Consider the following 20709-nt stretch of genomic DNA (forward strand, 5'->3'; position numbering starts at 1 on the left):
CAATATAATGGTTCAACAATTCCTTTTTTAAAAAATGTCTATTTATTTATTTTGAGAGGGAGAGAGAGAGACACAGAGAGAGAGAGAGCACAAGCAGGGGAGGGACAGAAAGAGAGGGAGAGAGAGAATCCCAAGTGGGCTCCACACTGTCAGTGCAGAGCCTGACGTGGGGCTCAAACTCATGAACTGTGAGATCATGACCTGAGCCGAAACCAAGAGTTGGACACCTTCGCTGCCTGAGCCACTCAGGAGCCCCAGTGATTTAACAATTCTATACATTACTCAGTGCTCGTCGCAGTAAGTGTACTCTTAATCCCCTTCACCTATTTCACCCATCCCCTCCTCCCCTCTGGGATCTGTAAGTTCGTTCTCAATATTTAAGAGTCTGTTTTTTAGGGAGCCTGGGTGGCTCAGTCAGTTGAGCATCCGACTTCAGCTCAGGTCATGATCTCAGGGTTTGTGAGTTTGAGCCCCGCGTCGGGCTCTGTGCTGACAGCTCAGAGCCTGGAACCTGCTTTGGATTCTGTGTCTCCCACTCTCTGCTCCTTCCCCCACTTGTGCTCTGTCTCTCTCTCTCTCAAGAATAAATGAATACTAAAAAAAAAAAAGTCTGTTTTTGTTTGTCCTTTTTTTCTTTGTTTTGTTTCTTAAATTCCACATGTGAGTGAAATCATATGGTGTTTATCTTTCTCTGACTGACTTACTTCACTTAACATTATGCCCTCTAGGTCCATCCACGTTGTTGCAAATGATAATATTTCATTCTTTTTATGGCTGAGTAATATTCCATTGTGTAAGTGTGTGTGCATGTATGTATATACATCTCCACACACAACACACACACACACACACACACACACACACACACATCTTTATTCATCTCGTGATGGACACTTGGGCTGCTTCCATAAATGCTGCAGTAAACATGGGAGTGAATCTAGCTTTTTGAATTAGTGTTTTTGTATTTTTTTTGTGGGTAAGTACCCAGTAATGGAATTACTGGATCATATGCTATTGCTCTTTTTAATTTTTTGAGTTAATTTTACTGTTTTCCACAGTGGCTGCACCAGTTGGCATTCCCACCAACAGTGCATGAGGTTTCCTTTCTCTCCACATCCTCACTAACACTTGGTATTTCTTGAGTTTTTTACTTTAGTCATTCTGACAGGTGTGAGGTGATATCACATTGTGGTTTTGATTTGCATTTCCCTGATGATTAATGATCTTGAGGATATTTTCATATGTCTGTGGCCATCTGGATGTCTTTTTTGGAGCAAGGTCTGTTCATGTCTTCTCATTTTTTAATTGGATACTTTGGTTTTTTTGGGGGGGATATTGAGTAGTATAAGTTCTTTAGATATTAACCCCTTTTCAGGTATGTCATCAGCAAATATCTTCTCCCATTCAGTAGGTTGTCTTTTAGTTTTGTTGATTGTTTCCTTTGCTGTGCAGAAGCTTTTTATTTTGATATAACCCTGATAGTTTATTTTTGCTTTTGTTTCCCTTGCTTCAGGAGACATATCTAGGAAACTATTGCAATGGCCGATGTCAGAGACCTTACTGCCCATGGTCTCTTCCAGGATTTTTGTAGTTTTCAGGTCTCACATTCAGGTCATTAATCCATTTTGAGTTTATTTCTGTGTATGGTATGAGAAAGTGATTCCGTTTCATTCCTTTGCATGTGGCTGTCCAATCTTCCCAGAAACATTTGTTGAAGAGACTGTTTTTCCCCATTGTATATTCTTGCCTAGTTTGTCAAAGATTATTTGACCATATAGTTGTGGTTTTATTTCTGGGCTGTTTATTCTGTTCCGTTGAGCTATGTGTCTATTTTTCTGTCAGTACCATACTGTTTTGATTACTACAGCTTTGTAGTAGATCTTGAAATCTGGGATTGTTATGCCTCCAGTTTTGTTTTTCTTTTTCAAAATTGTTTTAGCTATTTGGGGTTTTGGTGAGTCTGTACAAACTTTAGGATTATTTGTTCTAGTTCTGTGAAAAATACTGTTGGTATTTTAATAGGGATTGCATTAATTCTATAGAGTGCTTTGAGTAGTACAGACTTTTTAACAATATTTTTTCTCTCAATCCACAAGCATGGAAAATCCTTCCATTTGTTTATGTCATCTTCAATTTCTTTCAACAATTTCTTTCACCTTCTTAGTTAAGTTTATTCCTAGGTATTTTATTATTTTGGAGTACAATTGTAGATGGGATTCTTTTCCTTAATTTCTCTTTCTGGTACTTCATTATTAGTGTATAGAGATGCAATTGATTTATGTAGGTTGGTTTTGTATCGATGACCTTACTGAATTCATTTATAAGTTCTAGCAGTTTTTTAGCGAAGCCTTTAGGGTTTTCCATATATAGTATCATGTCATATGCAAATAGTGGAAGTTTTACTTCTTCCTTACCAATTTGGATGCCTTTTATGTATTTTTCTTGTCTGAATGCTGTGGCTAGGACTTCCACCACTGTGTTGAATAAAAGTGGTGAGAGTGGACATCCTTGTCTTGTTCCTGATCTCAGGGGGAAAAACTCTCAGTTTTTCACCATTGTGTATGATGTTAGCTGTGAGTATTTCATATATGGTCTTTATTGTGTTGAGGTATGTTTCCTTTAAACCAACTTTGTTAAGAGTATTTAATCATGAATGGATGTTGTACTTTGTCAAATGCTTTGTCTGCATCTATGGAAATGATTGTATGGTTTTTATCCTTTCTCTTGTTGATATGATGTATCACATTGACTGATTTGTGAAAGTGAACCACACTCGCATCCCAGGAATAAATCCCACTTAGTTGTGGTGAATGACTTTTAAACATATATTATTGGGTTCAATTTGTTAGTATTTTGGTGAGGGTTTTTGTGTGTATGTTCATCAGAGATATTGGCCTGTATTTCTCTTTTTTACAGTGTCTTTATCTGGTTTTGGTATCAGGGTAATGCTTTCTTTGGCCCAAATTTTGAATCAGATTGTTTGTTTTCTTATTGTTGTATTTTAAGAGTTCTTTGTATATTTTGGATAACAGTCCTTTATGAGATGTATTTTTTGTATATAGTTTCTCCCAGTCTATGGCTGATCTTTTCAATCTTGTAGTCTTCAAATATTGTTATGTCCCCCCATCCTTCTGGGAATACAATTACAAGCCTATTAGAGTTGTTGACATTTTCCACAAATTACTGAGACTTTATTTATTGTTTCCATCATTTTTGTCTTTATATTTCAGTTTAGATAGTTTCGATTGCTTTATCTTCAAGTTCACTGATCTTTCCTTCTGCAGTGTTCAATGTGCTATTAATCCCAACCAATTAGTTTTTCTTCCCACACATTGAATATTTTCACCTAAAGAATTTCTGTTGACTTTTTTTGTATTTTCAATTTCTCTTCTCTTTAGGTTTCCCTTTATATGCTTGAACATATTTGCAATAGCTATTTTAATGTCCTTGTCTGTTAATTCGATTATTTCTGTCATTTGGGGGTCCATTTCTATTGACTGATTTTCCCATAAGCTATGGGTCATGTTTTGCTGCTGCTTTTCATGCCTAGCAGGTTTTTATTGAGTGCTGGGTATTTTGAATGCTGAATTGTGGTTTTTCTTTTTTTCCTCTCTAAAGGGTACTAGACTTTGTTTGGGTAGGTACTAATACTTGTTTATCAGCTTTATCTTTGAAGGCTTATTTAAAAGCTCTGTTAGGGCTGGTTGGGAATAACTTTAATCTAGGGCTGGTTTACCTTACTGTCAAGGCATGACCTGTCTACTCAGTGCCCTGAGTACGCTTCACTTTGGCTGATCAGAACTTCAACATCTCCCAGTCCTGTGAGCTCTGAGAATTGTTTAGTTTACAGTTCCCAATAGTTCTTTGCCTGTCTTAGAGAAATTTCACCCCATGCACTCATGGTTTAGCAATAGACCCAGGAGGAACCCTGTGCAAATATTTGGAGCTCTTTCTGTGCTACACAGATTCCAGCTGCCTTTGCTTCCCTGAACTTCAGTGTCTGTTTCTGCAACTCAGTGATTCTATTGTACTTGCTTGGCAGCCCCCTCCCTACACTGCTTTCCAGAAGGTGACTCTATACAGAAAGCCAGGGCAATCATAAGACTCACCTCATTTGTTTCCTTTTCCTCATAAATCACAGGCCTGTTCTGCCTGTTGTCCAATATCTCTAAAAAAAAAACAGTCATTTGGTATATTTTGTTAAGTTTACAAGTTATGGTGGGAGTATAAGCCTCGTTCAGTTAGTTCATCGTGGTTGGAAGCAGATTTCCAATATCAAATATTTTAAAATTATGCAATCTTTCTCCAGCTCTGGTTGAGAGCTGCTTCTAGCTCAACCCCTTTGGTTAACTGGTAGGAGACCGGGGCCAAAGGGGTCTCTGATCTGGGCTCCACACTTGAAAGGAACACGCACACAAACACACAAATGAATTTATTCAGGAGCACGTGGGCAGCCACGCCTCTGTCAGTTGAGATCTCATGTTCGGCACTGGTGCAACCAGATCTATAACCAAAACATACTCTGTGACTCACACTGTGTTCTTGAATCAAACGTTGCAAAATGCTATTACATTTGAGTGTGGCGAGTGCCGTGTAGATTTGTAACATGTGCCCCTGAGGATTTCGGAGGCACACACTGCTGTATTTAGGGTGCCTAGAGAATGTGAATGCAGAAGCACTTAGTGAAAGAAAAGAAAAGTTAACTCGTCAAATTCTTCCTCTCAGACAGCCTGAACACAATAAATTCTTATTGATCATTTGCTGGTAGTGTGAAATGTTTATTTTCTTTGTGTTGTACCAGAGATAGACAGAAATTACTGTAGTATTTGTAACGATTGCACATGGCAGCTGAAGAATGATTAGAAACAGTAAAAAAAAATTACTATTTCTGTTAAATTTCTAGGCATGAAGATGTAAGCATCACATATGTGATGTGTGATGCTGATCCTTTGCCTCACCAACTGGACTGATACTGAATCCCAGAAATTTGAATATGTGGAACTTTGTTAAAATATTTATTAAGATTTGGGGCACCTGCGTGGTTTAGTCCATTAAGCATCTGACTTTGACTCAGGTCATGAGCTCACGGTTTGTGAGTTGGAACCCCGCATCAGGCTGTCTGCCGTCAACACAGAGCTTACTTTGGGTCCTATATCCCCCTCTCTCTCTGACCCTCCACAACTTGCTCTCTCTCTCTCTCTCAAAATAAATAAATAAACTTAAAATAATAAAAATAAAATATTTATTAGGATTCAAAGAAGTTTCAAATGTGCAAATTTTATAATTTCAGCATTATTTTAAAACTTTTAATTTCTCATTTTGCTATCCATTAGTTATAATTTATATTTTGCCTCATGCTCTGAATAGATAATTTTGAACATGTTCAAAGCATGAACAAATTTATTTTTTGAACATGTGACTTAAATTTTTGATAAAAAATATTTCCAAGATTTGTATACTTTGAATCAATTACATTTTAATTTTTTATACCATTGAGAATGAGTACAGGTTGAAATCGTGGTAAATTTAGAAAATACTACAAATGGAGTTCAGTTCGATAGCAACAGAGGAAAGAATAAACATTTTCATTCTGAGAGTATGTATTTGTCAAGTCAGGAGTTTAGAATGTCTTCTATTTAACAGTTCACTTGATTGATAACTTAAAAAAATTATTTATTTATTTATTTATTTATTTATAAAAGTTTGTTTATTTTTGAGAGAAAGAGGGAGACAGAGTGCAAGCAGGGGAGGGACAGAGAGAGAGGAGACACAGAATCTGAAACAAGCTCCAGGCTCTGAGCTGTCAGCACAGAGCCTGACTTGGGGCTCCAACTCTGAATGGCGAGATCATGACCTGGGCCGAAGTCGGACGCTTAACTGGCTGAGCCACCTGAGTGCCCCGATGGATAACTGTTTAATAGTTGCACTTCCAATTGAGCGCCATCGGTTGTACTGAGGCCTGGACCACATGAACCCTAGAGATGAACCTCGATGATGGAGATGGAGACAAAAATCTCTTTCCCAGTTGCGAGAGGATCTCTTTGTACGAGTTGTGTCTGGACTGGACAACGTGAGGTGGGGAGTATAGGAAGACTGCCTTGAGAACGTTTGTCCCCAAAGCTGCTACTCTGGGCCCCAGTCTGGGGTTTCCTTTCACTAGCCAATGGCTCTGTGGCACAGGCTGAGAGCAAGAAGACTGGGCTTGGGGGGGGGGGGTAGGATTCCAGTCAGCAGAGAACTTAAGGGCAAACAGGGCCACTGAGGCAGGCATCCGTTCATGTAGAGAAAGTTGGAGGTGGTGATGATGGTGGTTAGGACGGAGGGGAAAAGGGACAGGAAACACCCACCCTCTCTCCTCTCTGGAGGTCCCAGAAGCACACCAGCACCCCTCAGATATAGCACACCTGGGATTTTTCCTACACCGGCCACGACTAAGCAGACACCTAGCTGGTGGAAAATATCACTGACTCCTGCTCAAGGGGGTAGGGGACAAAGACATAATGGGGGCTATTTTTAATCTCTCCTATGTGATTAAGAATAGTACTGGAAGTAATGTTTTATAAACACTTTAGTCATAAGCGCCTCACCAGGCACATCTCCTGTGACAACATTTACGTTGTGTTTGTGATCGGCTCTGCTGGGTTACCCCGGCTGAACCAAGATTGATGGCCTGTGTCCTTGTGCCGGTTGCTGCACTGGCTCTAGGTGCTGGGAGAGCTTTGCATAGGAGAGAGCAGCCGCCAGTTTTCCTGCACTGATGGCCTCTGCTGCGAGAGGAAACAAGAGGAAACCGAATCTGTAAGAAACACTCAGTGAAACGTATCAGAGAAATTTTTAAATGACCATGCGGGGCCATTTACTTGGCTAGTGGATAGAGCGTATTTCTCACCACAATGATTTTTGTTGCATACAATGTCGGCAAAGCCCAAACTGGTGATTGCTTTACCCAAGATGGAGTGTTAGTGCCAGTCACACATACACCAAAGACCCATGCTCTGTCAGGGGGAGAGACCTTGCCCCCCACGTTCATTTCTGGATTTCCAGTACCTAGTTTGAAGGTGGGGGTGTTCTCAGCCCTGGCTGCACATTATGAACACCAAGGGAGCTCTTAAAAACATTGCTGCCTTGGGGCACCTGGGTGGCTCAGTCGGTTAAGTGTCCAGCTTCAGCTCAGGTTGCGATCTCGCGGTTCGTGGGTTCAAGCCCCGCGTCAGGCTCTGTGCTGACAATTCAGAGCCTGGAGCCTGCTTCAGATTCTGTGTCTCCCTCTCTCTCTGCCCCTTCCCCGCTCATTCTCTATCTCTCAAAAAAATAAATGAATGTTTTAAAAAAATTTTTAAAAGTACCGTTGCCAGAGTCCCACTCCAGACCAATTAAATCAGAATCTCTCAGACATTGGGTGCTGGCATATGCTCATTTTTTTTAAAGCTTCCCAGGTAATTGTAATGCACAGGTAAGGCTGGTATTTGCTAAGCTCTCAAGCTAGACACATGGCATTTATTTAATAAGCACATGATAGCCTGAACTTGGTGCAAGTAGCTTGTGCAGATACCACTATAACTGAGAGAAAGGAACGGATGAGGGAAGAGTCCTTCCCATCAGTGAGCTGCAGAATTGGAATGGCTCACTAAAAATGCAGTCTCCAATGGCGTGTGTGTGTGTGTGTGTGTGTGTGTGTGTGCATGCGCGTGTGCTGGCACTGGAGGCAGGACGGCTGATTTTAGGCTCTTTGCAGAAGCAGGGAGGCAAAAGCATTTCTAAGGCTGCCTCTTCTGGCCAGAAGTCCAGGGTTGTGGTAAAATCATTAGAATTTTAAAGTTGTATCACATCTGCTGCTTCTTGTGGAACAAATAACCTCTGTGTGGATTTTCCCATTTGCTCACGTGTCTAAGATCAATGCAGGGGGAAACTTGGCTCGATGACCCTGGCCTGGGACAAGATTGACCATCCTCTGTGTGTATGAAATGCACAACCCCAGACCACTCAATTCTTTGAACTTTACATTTGTGCTGAAATGTGAATCTAGCTGTTTTCTAGCCTATATATTTTTAAATTTCTCAAATCCACAGAATGACGTACAAGTTTGTGCACAAGACAAATATTAAACATTGAACTGGCATTTCTAATGAGAGGTGTAGTGAATGCAGTGAGAGGAAAACTTAAGGCCCTTTCTTTTTTCTCTCTCTCTCTTGGTCTCTGGAAAGCGAAATCGGTATATATCCATGCACACATGACTACTTTTGATAGTATTTCCCTTTTGCACCTGGTTCTTTATGGACATTCCCCTCTTCTCGATTATTGACTCTATTGTGGCTGGAGTTCCAAACGTGGACTGACTTGTGAGTCTCCACACCTAGTGTTGCAATGTTTTTCGCTGCTACTTGTAACCCCTAGTAACATGTCTTCATAGCAAAGACCTGTTTGAACATTTTGGGAGGTTGCTTAATCACTTTGATAAGCTACTTTAAGTTGTCAGAAAAATAAAAGAATGAATGGAAAGATGAATAGATAGATAGATGAGTAGAGGTCCAACAATAGAAACCTCTGACACCCATGATGGTCCCCTGATGTGCTCTGTGTTGCAGAACTGGCCCGTCTTGGTTTTAATCTCATTCAGGTTTTGTCTGTGTCTAAGGACCTACATCTGCTGATCGATCTCACTCTGTGCGAGATTTTGTTGCTTTCAGGTTTTCGACCAGAACTTCAGACGTTTCCCATGTCCTCATGTCATTGATAGTGAGGGTAGAATAAAGTAAAATTGTTCAGGATACATTATTGCAAGGACGAATTAACTTTTTAAAACATGCAACTTTATCTTTCATTCTGTTTACAGTCTTATACATCCAATAAACAATGGCAAGTTTCTTTGCACTTTGTGAGATCAGAAAACTGTTGCCAAATCTTGGGAATTTTATAGTGAGGGAACTGGAGTGATCTAGTCTGTTTTATAGATGAGGAAACGGAGACCTTGAGAGATTGATTTGTCTGAGAACATGCAACAACACGCCCAGAATGAGGACCCAGATGGGACCTAACTGGTCAAACTGGGTCGGTCAGGTAGTGAAAGTTGATGTGGACCCCTTGTCATATGACAGAGGCCTCCTTTTTTTTTTCTACTGCAAATAGGGAAAATCTATTTGTCAAGGCAGAGATATTTTGGAGGTGGGGATGGACAGCAATGAAAAGGTGGGGAGAAAGGGAGGATGAATATTTGAATGTGTTAGGACTGAACTTCATTGTAGCTGTAGCCAATATCATTCTCGTAGCTTGGACTGTTGGGATTTCCATAGACCTTTCCAAGGTCACTTAGGAATTGATTGAGACCTAAACTGAGGTGGTGGCTGATGTGAAAATGTTGGGGTTTGGGAGTCAACAGTCAAGAAAGAATTCTTGATGTGTCTTTGGTGCAAAGAGGGTGGCTTTGTTAAAGCCCATGGGCAGAAAGAACTGCACTGGGGTTGTGAGGAGTGACTGATTGTACACTTTCAAGTTGAGAGAGGGTTAGGGAGAGCTTGAGTCCCTAAGGAATTTGGAAGCAAGGTTTCCAAGACCTTGAGAGGATAGGTGTTGTTAGGAAAATGTCATTTACTACTGTCTGGTAAAACCTTAGTCATGAGACCCTTCTGATATATATCAGTGGGCCACATGCCTGGAGGATGATTGGGGGTAGAGATAAAAGATGTTTCCAAAGGAATTTTTATATGTTAAGGAGACTTACAGGATCCTGGAACCTGGGCTAATGTTAAGCTAAAGTTTTAACATCAAGGCAGCTGAACTCTTGAAGAAGGTCACTCTGCCTGTCTCAAGGAGTTGTCAATGGGCTGCAAGTTGTAAGGAAATGTAAATTTTTTCTTTTGCCTTTGTTCTCCATATCAGTGACCACATCCTATTGGTCTCAGAACCAGCTTGGGGGGGGGGGGGCCCTCAATTCGGTCCTCTTGCCCAGTGGACCCATGGCCATGACGAAAGTACCCTTCCTGCCCTGGTAGTAACTTTTGCCATCCCTAGTCACACATGGCCCCCATCAGTGTATAACCTGCATTGGTTTAGTTTTGCAACTGTCTCCAGGACTCAACTCCCAGCCCAGACATTTTAGGGATAAAGCAGGAGTAAATATGACAAATTAAACCTTGAGTCTCATAGCAGTGAATTATAATAACTTTCCTTAGACCAGGAGTCTGCTGAGGAAGGAAAGAGTGAATTATCAATACCATCGGTATATTACTCAGGTTGACGTCAGTGGGGTAGTATTGTACTGTCCACATGCAGGAAAGCTCTGGGATGTTTGGTCATTCATGAGTATTTTCAACCTACAGATCTGCTGTGCTGAAAAGTAAATTTGACTGGGAGTCTGAAGAGCTGGGTTCTAGAGTCAGTTATGCCAGTGGAGAGCTGCTTGACCTTAGCCAAGTCACTTTTCCTCGTTGGGTCTCATTTCCTCGTCTGTGTGATGAGAGCATGAGACTAGGAAGCCTCCAGATTTTTCTTCTGGTTCTAACATTCTAGCTAGTACTTGGTGAACCTAACTATTCCTTTCACTCTCTTTCCTCCATGTATGGGCCACTGATGGCTCTATGGAGAGGTGATGGACACTGAGCCGGCCAACACCTGGGGGTCAAGCACTGGTCCATTTACGACCAGTTTACCAGCTGTGGTGTCCTGTACTGTCTCGTCACCAGTTCACTTTGCCATTTGGGACATGTCACCTGTAAACTTCACCCAGCATGCTTACTATTCCTTTTTCCCTTGAAACAGACATGCACTTCAAAGAAACTTCTGAGTCTTTCTCCCGGCCATAGCCTCACCACCCTCTAGCAAGGCATGGAGTGGTAGACTGATTCCCCCTTTCTGTGGTCAGCACCTAAGACTGAACCCTAGTCTTAAGCTGCAAAAAGGGAAAAGTCCTCTTGGGGAGCTGTTAATGCAGTCTGATGAAACGTGCCATATTTTTCTTTGGAGATCTTGGGATCTGAAACACAAAGAATAACTTTTAAAATTCTTTTGAACTTGGGGTTTCCTTTTTGGTTTCAAAAAACACTGACCACACATACATCTTTACCTGTAGAAGTATCCTATGTATGATCCACTATGCTTTTCATTGATTTTTACTCTTCTATACTTCCCATCTTTGTCATTAGAATTAATACATGGACATTCTTTGGTCCTAGAGGAAGCATTAACCCAGGAAATGAAAGTCTGCTGTTTTTTTCTGACAACCTTTATTTTGTGTTTCTTTGAGATGGATTCCTGAGTCATGTAACCAGTGAACTATGCCAAGTTCCTTTATTAAAATCTCACTGAAGTCTGTGAGATCGGTGAAGAATCATAGCATTAGAACAGTATTTGACTGAAGAGACTTTGAAGATTATCAAATCCAATCCTCTCTTCTTATCAATAAGGAAACAAGCTCAGAGAGGTGAAGTAACTTGTCTGAGGTAACACAGCTTGTAAGTAATACAGAGTGAGAGCTAGAATCTAGGTCTCCTAAAATATAGTGTATGTATTTTAGCAGGTGAAGATAGAACAAATGGACCCCCAAAGGCCACCTTTTTGTTACCTTTATGGTCTCAGGAAGCCCATTTTTCAATTTTGTACTTTTAAGTTTGGCCACTTAATTTGATATTTTAACAAAAATTTTAATATTATAAAATAATCTTGGTACTAATATGTATTATAAGAATATCTTCCTCGACCAGGGTAGTAAACTCAAATTCCTCTGGGGACAGACAGGTAATGGAGCATAAAGCCAGTTGGAATGGAGGCATCTCTGACAAACAGCTAGAAGCCTTGCCTTATTGACCTTGGAGTCTTCCTCCTCCTCTTCCCCTTCCTCCGCCTCTTCTTCCTCTGACATTCACAGAGCAGTGGACCAACAAGACAGGGCAGCCTGGGTGACTGACTTACTCCCCTAGTGAAAGCTGTCAGTCCTTTAACTGTCATGGCAACATGGATTCTTTCTCCCTCCCCAATTAATCTCCAGGACAGCATCTGTCCCACTGTAGGTCATCAATAAATATTGATGATTAAATATGTATTGAGGTTGGGATTTTGAAATCAATGTAATGATTTGCTTTGGTGAAGATACACTGGTGCAGAACCTGATGAAAACTTTCCCCCCCTTTACCACGTAGAGTGTAATGATTCTTAAACCATGAGTACCTCGGGAAGGCCATCCGTTATTAACAACTGACTGTGAATTCATCCCACTCAGTTTGCTTTCCGCCCCCCCCTCCCGAGTTGTGATCAGTTGCATTTGGATGGAGAATGAAGCACAGGAAAAGAGGAGTCCTGTGCCAGGAGGTGGGGTTGGACAAGTGCAAGCGAGGACAGGGAGAAGGGGCTTCAGAAGGCAGACCAGGAGTGAAAAAGTTGATGTAAGTGGCAAACAGTGCTTATGTTACCATTTTGTTTACCCCTGGATTCCAACATGAAGGAAATGGGCTCACTTTCAGATGCAGATGACTCATAAACAAGCTCATTATAAATCCTTTGGAAGAAATTTGGTTTGTGTTCTCTTTCTTTATCTGAGAATTCTTTTCCTTCTCAACCTTTCCTTCTCTGTTTCTCTCAACTCCCCCCGCCCACTTCCTCCCTCCCTGCTGTCTCCTCCAAACCATTATACTGAATAGGAACATATCCTCCCATATATCACTGGGACAGGTATCAGCACTTAAATCCTCATCATTTCAACCACAACATAGCCTGTAGTTCAACACACACCATCGGGCCTTCAGGCAACATGCCAAACACATGTCCTTGTTTAGGGGAATCAGCAGCAGAAGCGCTCCGAATTGCACTTTTCCAAACCTGCTGTGCAGTCATGCCAACAGAATGGGGAAAATTTCCTTTCAAAGCTGCCATGAAGAGCATCCAGATGTTCTCAGTGAGCTAATGCACCTGCACCAGAGGCTGCTTGTGACAGCAGCTGCCAGGATCCCTTGGGAAAGCGAGCCACACTTAACCGCCATGAAGCGGTGTCATGAACAATGTGGGGACAAGAATTTTCAGGGGAAAGGATACATTTCCCACCAGACGATGTGGGTTTAGCTCCCAGCTCTGCACTTTCCTGGCAGCGGGTCTTGAGTGAGCCCCTCCACATCCCTGAGCTTCCCTTTGTTATCTGTCCGTAGTCATGCCAACCCCTTCTATGCCCACCAACAGAGGGGCACAGCTCTGTGGCCATGAGTGCGTCTATTCCTCAGTACAGCCCCATGGGTGGCTGGACACCATCATTATCCTCCCTTTCCAGAGGGTAAAACCTCAGTTTAGAGCATTTAAGAGAACTAAGGTAGCACTGCTAGGAAGCGGCAAAGCCGAGGTTGGAGACGAGGCAGGCTCCCAGAGTTTCTGAAAAGACCAAACGCAGTACTGTACGTGAAAGGGCTCTGAAACCATAATCTAGGGAGTGTGAACACTAGTGATTTAAGAGCACACAATCTTCTTTTAATTTTAATTCCAATATAGTTACCACACAATGTTACATTAGTTTCAGGTGTAGGGTATGGTGTGCTTCCTCACTTCCATACATCACCTGGTGGTCATCACAAGTGCACTCTTTAATTCCCATCACCCCTTTTACCTGTTTGCCCACCTACCCCCCTTCTGATAACCCCCAGTGTGTTCTCTCTAGTTAAGAATCTGTTTCATGGTTGCCTCTGTCTCTCTTCCCCTCCCCCCCCCTTTTATTTTGTTTCTTAAATTCCACATGTGAGTGACATCATATGGTACTTGTCTTTCTGTGACCGACTTATTTCGTTTAGCACGATACTCTCTAGCTCCATCCATGCTATTGCAAATGGCAAGATTTCATTCATTTTTATGGCTGAGTAATTCTATTGTATACATGCACCCTTGTCTTCTTTATCTGTTCATCTCTCAGTGGACACTTGGGCTGCTTCCATAATTTGCTACTGTGAATGTTGCTACTATAAAACCTAGGGGTACGTGTATCGCTTTGAATTAGTCTGCTTACATTTTGTGGATAAATACCCAGTAGCAGGATTACTGAATCATAGGGTATTTCTATTTTTACCTTTATGAGGAACTTCCATGTTGTTCTCCACAGTGGCTGCACCAGCTTGCATTCCTCCCAACAGTGCACAAGGGTCCCTTTTTCTCCACATCCTCACCAACACTTGTTGTTTCTTGTGTTTTATTTTAGCCATGCTAACGGGTGTGAGATGATATCTCATTGTAGTTTCGATTTGCATTTCCCTAATGATGAGTAATGTTGAGCATCTTTTCATGTCTCTTGGCCATCTGGTTGTCTTCTTAGGAGACATGTCTGTTCATGTCTTCTCCTCCTTTTTAAAATTGGATTATTTGTTTTGGGGGTGTTGAGCTGTGTAAGTTCTTTATATATTTTGGATATTAACACGTTATGTCATTTGCAAATATCTTCTCCCATTCAGTAGGTTGCCTTTTAGTTTTGTTGATCTTTCCTTCACTGCGAAGAAGCCTTTTTATTTTGATGTAGTCCCAATGGTTTATTTTTGCTTTTGTTTCCCTTCCTCAGGAGACATATCTAGAAAAATGTTGCTATGACCAATGTCAGAGACATTACTGCCTAAGAATACAGAAACTTCTAGTCAGAAAGGGTTCTGGCTATGGGTGGTAGGTAAGTTATTCAACCTCTCAGTTTCCTCAGCCTCAGTTTCCTCATCTGTCAAATGGGGATGATACCAGCACTACCTCCTGGAGTTATTACAAGAATGGAAAGAAATCATGCCTATAAAGCCTGGCATGTTCCCATAAGCGTTAGCTGCTGCTACTATTGTTGATTTTAAGTTATTGATTATAAAGTAGAGAAAATCCTGTTCATAGCCTTTTTCTCATCTTATACAGGCCATATTTTGTTCATTTCCTGTTCCCACTGAAAAGCAAATGCCAGAAGGAAAGCTGATTACTAATATCAATTTTTAGCAAGAACATTTTTTCGTATGAGTAACACATGTGCTGAAACCTCTCTGTTCCTCAGCCTGAATGAATGAAGTTCCACATGCATTATTTCACTGAGTAACAGACAGTGCCTTCTCTAGCCACGTCTGTACCCTGCTGGCCTTCAGGATCCATCCCTCCCACCTTTCATCCCAACCTGCTTTTGCTTCTTGTCTGTAATTCTTGGCTCCGAATTCTGCACTCTCCTCCCACTTCTGCTCCTCTGAGATGGCATTCATCCACTTCCTCCCCGATCACCTCTCTTTCAGTGGGCACCTCTGGCCCCCACCCTCACTGTGGTCTCAGACCCAAACTTTAGGTCCCAACTGAAGCCCGTAAAGCCCCACCCCCATTGTAACTGATGGTGGAGAGACTCTGGCTTTCTTCAGGCTTGTGTTGCTTTGTCTTCTCTTGCCCCCTGGTTTTAGCTCTGGTATGATTCATGCAGGGGCATGTACCAAGCAAAATAGCGAGTGAGGCTCAGGCTGTGTCTCTCAATGTCAGACATCCAGATGTTTCCAAAACCCAGAAGTTTTGTCATGCAGCTAACTAAATTCCTGTTCTTGAGTGGATTGTGAGCTTTTCCTCCTGATAAGGCATCATGCAGGCATCGCCTGTAACTTGTGCGAGTCAAGAACAGGATCCCTCAGTGCACAGGCATTAGAATTGTCTCTGATGAAAACATACCTTTTCTAGGCAAGCAGACAAAGACATCTTTTCAGGCGAGCATCAAAACTAGATCGTATAGAGTTTTCGTCAAGGCTGTAAGTAGAGAAAGAGAAAGGTGGCATAGAATTGATCTTTTGCTGCCAACAAAGCATGCTTTTTCAAATGCATTCTTCCCCAGTGGCCTCCATGTCTTCCTTCTACCTCCTCCTGCCTCGCTCACATAGCCACGTAGACATTGCACAATCTAGAGGGAAGATGCCCAGACCTGAGCCGGAAGTCTAGCTGCCATTGACACTCGTGTGTATTGAGCGAGTTAGTGAACTTCTATACCTCCTGACAGCAGAAATGACAAAACCTAAACCCTGTTTCTTGGCAGGGGCAAAGGAGCTCATATATATGCAACATACTAGCAGAAATAGAGCCATGTGCATGGGTGGCTGTACGAACGGTTTGTATTGTTGTATCTCTATGGATCTATATAATACTGTCACCTCAGGTCCTCCTCACTTTGGTGAGTCCTTTGATACAAATAACTCTCTCTGATCACAGGGATCAACTGGAATCTCACGCTTATCTCAGCAGTAATTCTGGAGTAAACTGTCCATTTAGACAGCTTACTTTAGGGAGCCTGGGTGGCTCAGTTGGTTAAGTGTCTGACTTTTGATTTTGGCTCAGGTCATGATCTTGTGGTTCCTGAGATTGAGCCCCACCTCAGGCTCTGCACTGACAGCACAGAGCCTGCTTGGGGTTTTTTCTCTTCCTCTGTCTGCCCTCCCCTGCTCACATACACACACGAGCATGCTCACTCTCTCACTCTTAAATAAATAAACTTTGAAAAAAATCTTTAAACGGGGCGCCTGGGTGGCTCAGTCGGTTAAGCATCCAACTTCAGCTCAGGTCATGATCTCACAGTTTGTGAGTTCGAGCCCCACGTCGGGCTCTGTGCTGACAGCTCAGAACCTGGAGCCTGCTTCGGATTCTGAGTCTCTCTCTCTCTCTCTCTCTGCCCTTCCCCTGCTCACACTCTGTCTCTCTCTCTCTCTCTCTCTCTCTCTCTCTCTCTCTCTCAAAAATAAATAAAACATTTTTTAAAAAGTCTTTAAAAAAATTCCTAAAAGTAGCTTCCTTGTGCAAACACTATAGAGTTATTGGTTTGTTTTGAGTGTGTGCATGCATCTCCTAATTTTCCAGGTCTTTCCACTGTCACAGTTTGTCTTCTGTAAGCTTCAGTTGGACGTGATCTTGGTGGCTGTCCAGTTGGACTGGCTGGTGGAGCTGCTCCAGCTCACTGATTTCAGAATTTCCGTTGGCCTCTAACAGCCACTGTCCTTCAAATATGTCCTTAGCTAGTTTAGCACTAGATGGGCTGTTTGCTCTAGAAAATACATCTGAGTGTTAGGGGTTTTTTTTGCAATAATAAGTTTCACTCAGGTGCTCTTCCCCATCCCCCACACCCCCCGCCAGAAACATATCCCCCTGGTGTTTGACAGTTGGAATCTTCATGCTTAATTTTCCAGCAAATAAATTGTCTGGGAGTAAATAAAGCCCTTTGGAAGGGTGTTAACTCTTTGAGCGTCCCACTCTGTTACTTAGTCATAGTTTGAGAAATCTAAATATTTATTCTTTTCCTTTACATCCAGAGTGGATTTGAACTTGTTTCAAAAATGCACGCCACAGAAATTACATAAATTGCAAAGATGTCACTCAAAACAAGAGAAAAGAATGGCACGTGGTCCTGTACAGTCACTATTGTCAGAGAGTCAGTGTGTCTCGAGGCTTCCCAGTGACCAAAGCAAAAAGGGAAACTTTCTCAGTTTTCAGAGACGCACATGGGTGCTATATATCCACACTAGCTTTTTCTCAAGCAAGAGGGAATCCTCTGTGACTCCACCCCAAGGAAAGCCATTACAACTCTCAAAGTGCCAGCCTGACCTGAATTGCTAGACAACTCAAAACCTTTGGGACACTTTGTCAGCTGACCTGGGCCTCGGAAAACGATGTGGCAGTTGTCATGTGCATGGAGACAGAATAAAGCTCTAATGTTTAATCTCCTATGCCTGCACGAGAGCATGCGGAGGGGACGCAGGCATGCGCCCGGGCTTTACGTGTAGCAGCGCCATGCAATGTAGCGTCATTGAAAACAATACCAAGTTGCTGAATGTGTGTGGTTTTAGGTCATTCAGCTCAGGGGAATCTCTGTCCTGCAAAGTGCTGAGGCATCTCAGGACTCCCAGGGGCACACACAGCAAGTTAGAGGGAGCCTTCTAGGACCCCTACCTTGGCAGGCCTCAGTTAGAGTGGTAAAATGAGTTACTCTCACGTCTGCTCCTCGGCTGGACCGTGAGATGTCCCGGGGAGGCTGTCTTCTCCATCACTACATACTGGTGCCTAGCACACCCCTTCTACAGCCAATGTTGGGCATGACGGGAGTGAACATGTGTGTCAGCCCAAATTCTAAGTGCTTTATGTGGCTTTCCTCAATTCAGTCCCTTTAATAGCTGTATGAGATAGTTACTCCCATCATCCCCTTTCACAGATGAAGAAACCTCAGCCTAAGGAATGATTGGCTGCTTCCCAGAAGTAAATGGTAGAAGAGAGAACTGAAGCCCTCAGCCAGGACACAAGAATGAAGACCAAGTTCTAGTGTTTTGAGGAGGTAAGCCAGCATTGGGCTTGGTAGATGCCAAACATGTCAGTGGGTTATGCCGCAGGAAAAGAGTAAGATGTCGTGTTTACTGGGATCTTCATCTGAATCCCCTGTCATCACCACAGTCCCAGGAATGGGCTTTCTAACTCACGGTCCTGAGCATTACCTTCAGAAGCCATGGGACGTGTCTGGGGCAAGTACTTCATAAATCCTCATTTTTTAGTTAAGCTTTAGTAATACAGCTAAACAGTTTTGTGGATGATACTGTATTAACTAATTGAGAACTACCAGGGAGAAAAAGAGAGACAATAATCTTTGCTTCTAATTTCTCCAGAATGTTTATTCTCTCTCAAGTTCAGAACCCTACAAGTTTGCATGATTTCTCGCTACACTTGGCAAATTCCTAAGTGACCTGACTTCTCTATGGTTTTCGGGGGGGGGGGGGGAGGGGGGAATGAAACAGTTACACTAATCTAGTGTTGGTACTTACTCTAACATTTTGATTAAAAATAAACCCTGTTCTGAAAGGGAATGATGCCCTTTTGACATGCTTGGCATATTTCTCTTCCAAGGGCATCCCAAATAGGTTGACTACAAATACTTCCACTAATGAGATGGCCTTGAAATACCACTGCCACGATTATAGGCATAAATAGTGAATTTCATTAGGTTGCCTGAGTGCCACTTTTGATGGCATAGTAAATCTCACAACAACCATGGGCGGTAGATAGAGAAAGAGCTTTTTAGGGTATAATTAACTTATTCAAGTGTACCTACTAACTACCTTACCGTAGCAGTTCTAACTCAGTCTCAGGCTGTAAGAACATTAAACAATTCAACACTGTTATAGGGTTATTAATGAACCCAAAAGATTTATAAGTTAGAAAAAAAACTTTGACTTATTAATTCTTTTATTATTAGTATTATTTGAGAAGAGAGAGCGTACGTGTGTGTGTGCACAGGAGAGAAACCATGGGAGAGAGAAAGAATCTTAAGCAGGTTCCATCCTCAGCGTGGAGGCCAACTAGGGGCTCGATTCCACGACCCTGGGATCATGACCTGAGCCGAAATCAAGAGTCAGATGCTCAACCGACTGAGCCACCCAGGCGTCCCCTATTAATTCTTAATAACATATCTGCCTTTTGGACTTTGTGTACTTTTCTTAGACTCCGCTTTTACTGTCTCCACCCTTCCTTCAGGTAATATCTTATTTCATAGATACACAGCATGCAGTCAGGTACAGTGACATGATGTAGTAAGTGGAAGAGATTTATGGCAAGATCATGTAAGCAAGAGAGAGGACAAAGTGGTGTGGTTGAGAAGGTCCAAGCACTGGAACCAGAAAACCCGCTATTTGCTCACCTGGCCTTAGGCTGGTTGGTCAGCTTTTAAGAGAATCTGTTTCCTCAGCAGACAATGAAGACGGGGCACATGGGTGGCTCAGTCAGTTAAGCATTCAACTCTTTGTTTTGGGTCAGGTCGTGAACTCACAGTTCATGCGTGTTCGAGCCCCGAGTCGGGCTTCTGCCCTGACAGTACGCAGAGCCTGCTTGGGATTCTCTCTCTCCCTTTCTCTGTCCCTCCCCCACTCTTCTCTCTTAAAATGAATAAATAAACTTTAAAAAATTAAAAAATAATGAAATGAAGATACTAGTTATTTTACAAAACTGGGTTGTTGTGAAGATAAAGAGAGAATGTTTTCAACTAATATTCATAGACCACCCATTATGTCCTGGTGCCTTTGTACACGTAATCTCATTAGTCCTCAGGCAGGTGCCCTGACTTTCTCACTTACTGACTGTTGGTCTGCTGTAACAAATTCCTATAACCAGGTGACTTAAAACAATAGGAATTTATTCTTCCACCGTTTTCTGGAGACCTGAAGTCCAAAATCAAGGTCAGCAGGGTTGGTTCATTCTTGAGGCTCAGAAAGAAAATCCACTCCATGCCTGTCTCCTAGCTCCTGGTGGCCCCCCACATTCCTTGGCACTTCCTTGTCTTGTAGACATGTCACTCCAGACTCTGTCTCCATCCTCCTGTGGGCTTCCCCTCGGGGTGTGTCTGTCTTCTCCTTTTCTTTTATAAGGATACTCATCATTGAGTTTAGAGCCTACCCTTACGTATATGATGATCTCGTCTCAAGAGCCTTAATTTAATTACATCTGCAAAGACCTTGTTTCCAAATAAGCTCACATTCAGGAATACAGAGGTTAAGAACTAGACACATCTTTCGGAGGCCAGCCTGCACTATATATAGTGACCAAGCAAGAAACTGAATCCAGGTACTTTCTGATTTGAAGACCAATGCAGTATGGTCTCTGCCATATTCTCTCCCTCTGTGAAACTTCTTTGTCCAGGCTAAGGACCACATCATGGTTTCTTCTCCTTATTCTGGAATTATATGGTTCTCCGTGATTCTGATTGATACAAGAGAGTAGCCTGGGCATCTGGAAGAA

General features: G+C 42.3%; 1 protein-coding gene across 1 annotated transcript in view; it reads left to right on the plus strand.

Moving 5' to 3' along the window:
• CFAP95 (cilia and flagella associated protein 95) overlaps positions 1-18262 on the plus strand; it is a 229014-nt gene extending 210752 nt beyond the window's left edge. The window contains exon 7 of the mRNA XM_043565851.1: positions 18143-18262. The gene's annotated coding sequence lies outside the window, so the exon portion shown is untranslated. The remainder of the gene's footprint in view (positions 1-18142) is intronic.
• The last annotated feature ends 2447 nt before the right edge of the window (positions 18263-20709 follow it).

Source organism: Prionailurus bengalensis, chromosome D4 (genome assembly GCF_016509475.1).
Source record: "Prionailurus bengalensis isolate Pbe53 chromosome D4, Fcat_Pben_1.1_paternal_pri, whole genome shotgun sequence".
In the NCBI taxonomy this organism is placed as follows: Eukaryota; Metazoa; Chordata; class Mammalia; order Carnivora; family Felidae; genus Prionailurus; species Prionailurus bengalensis.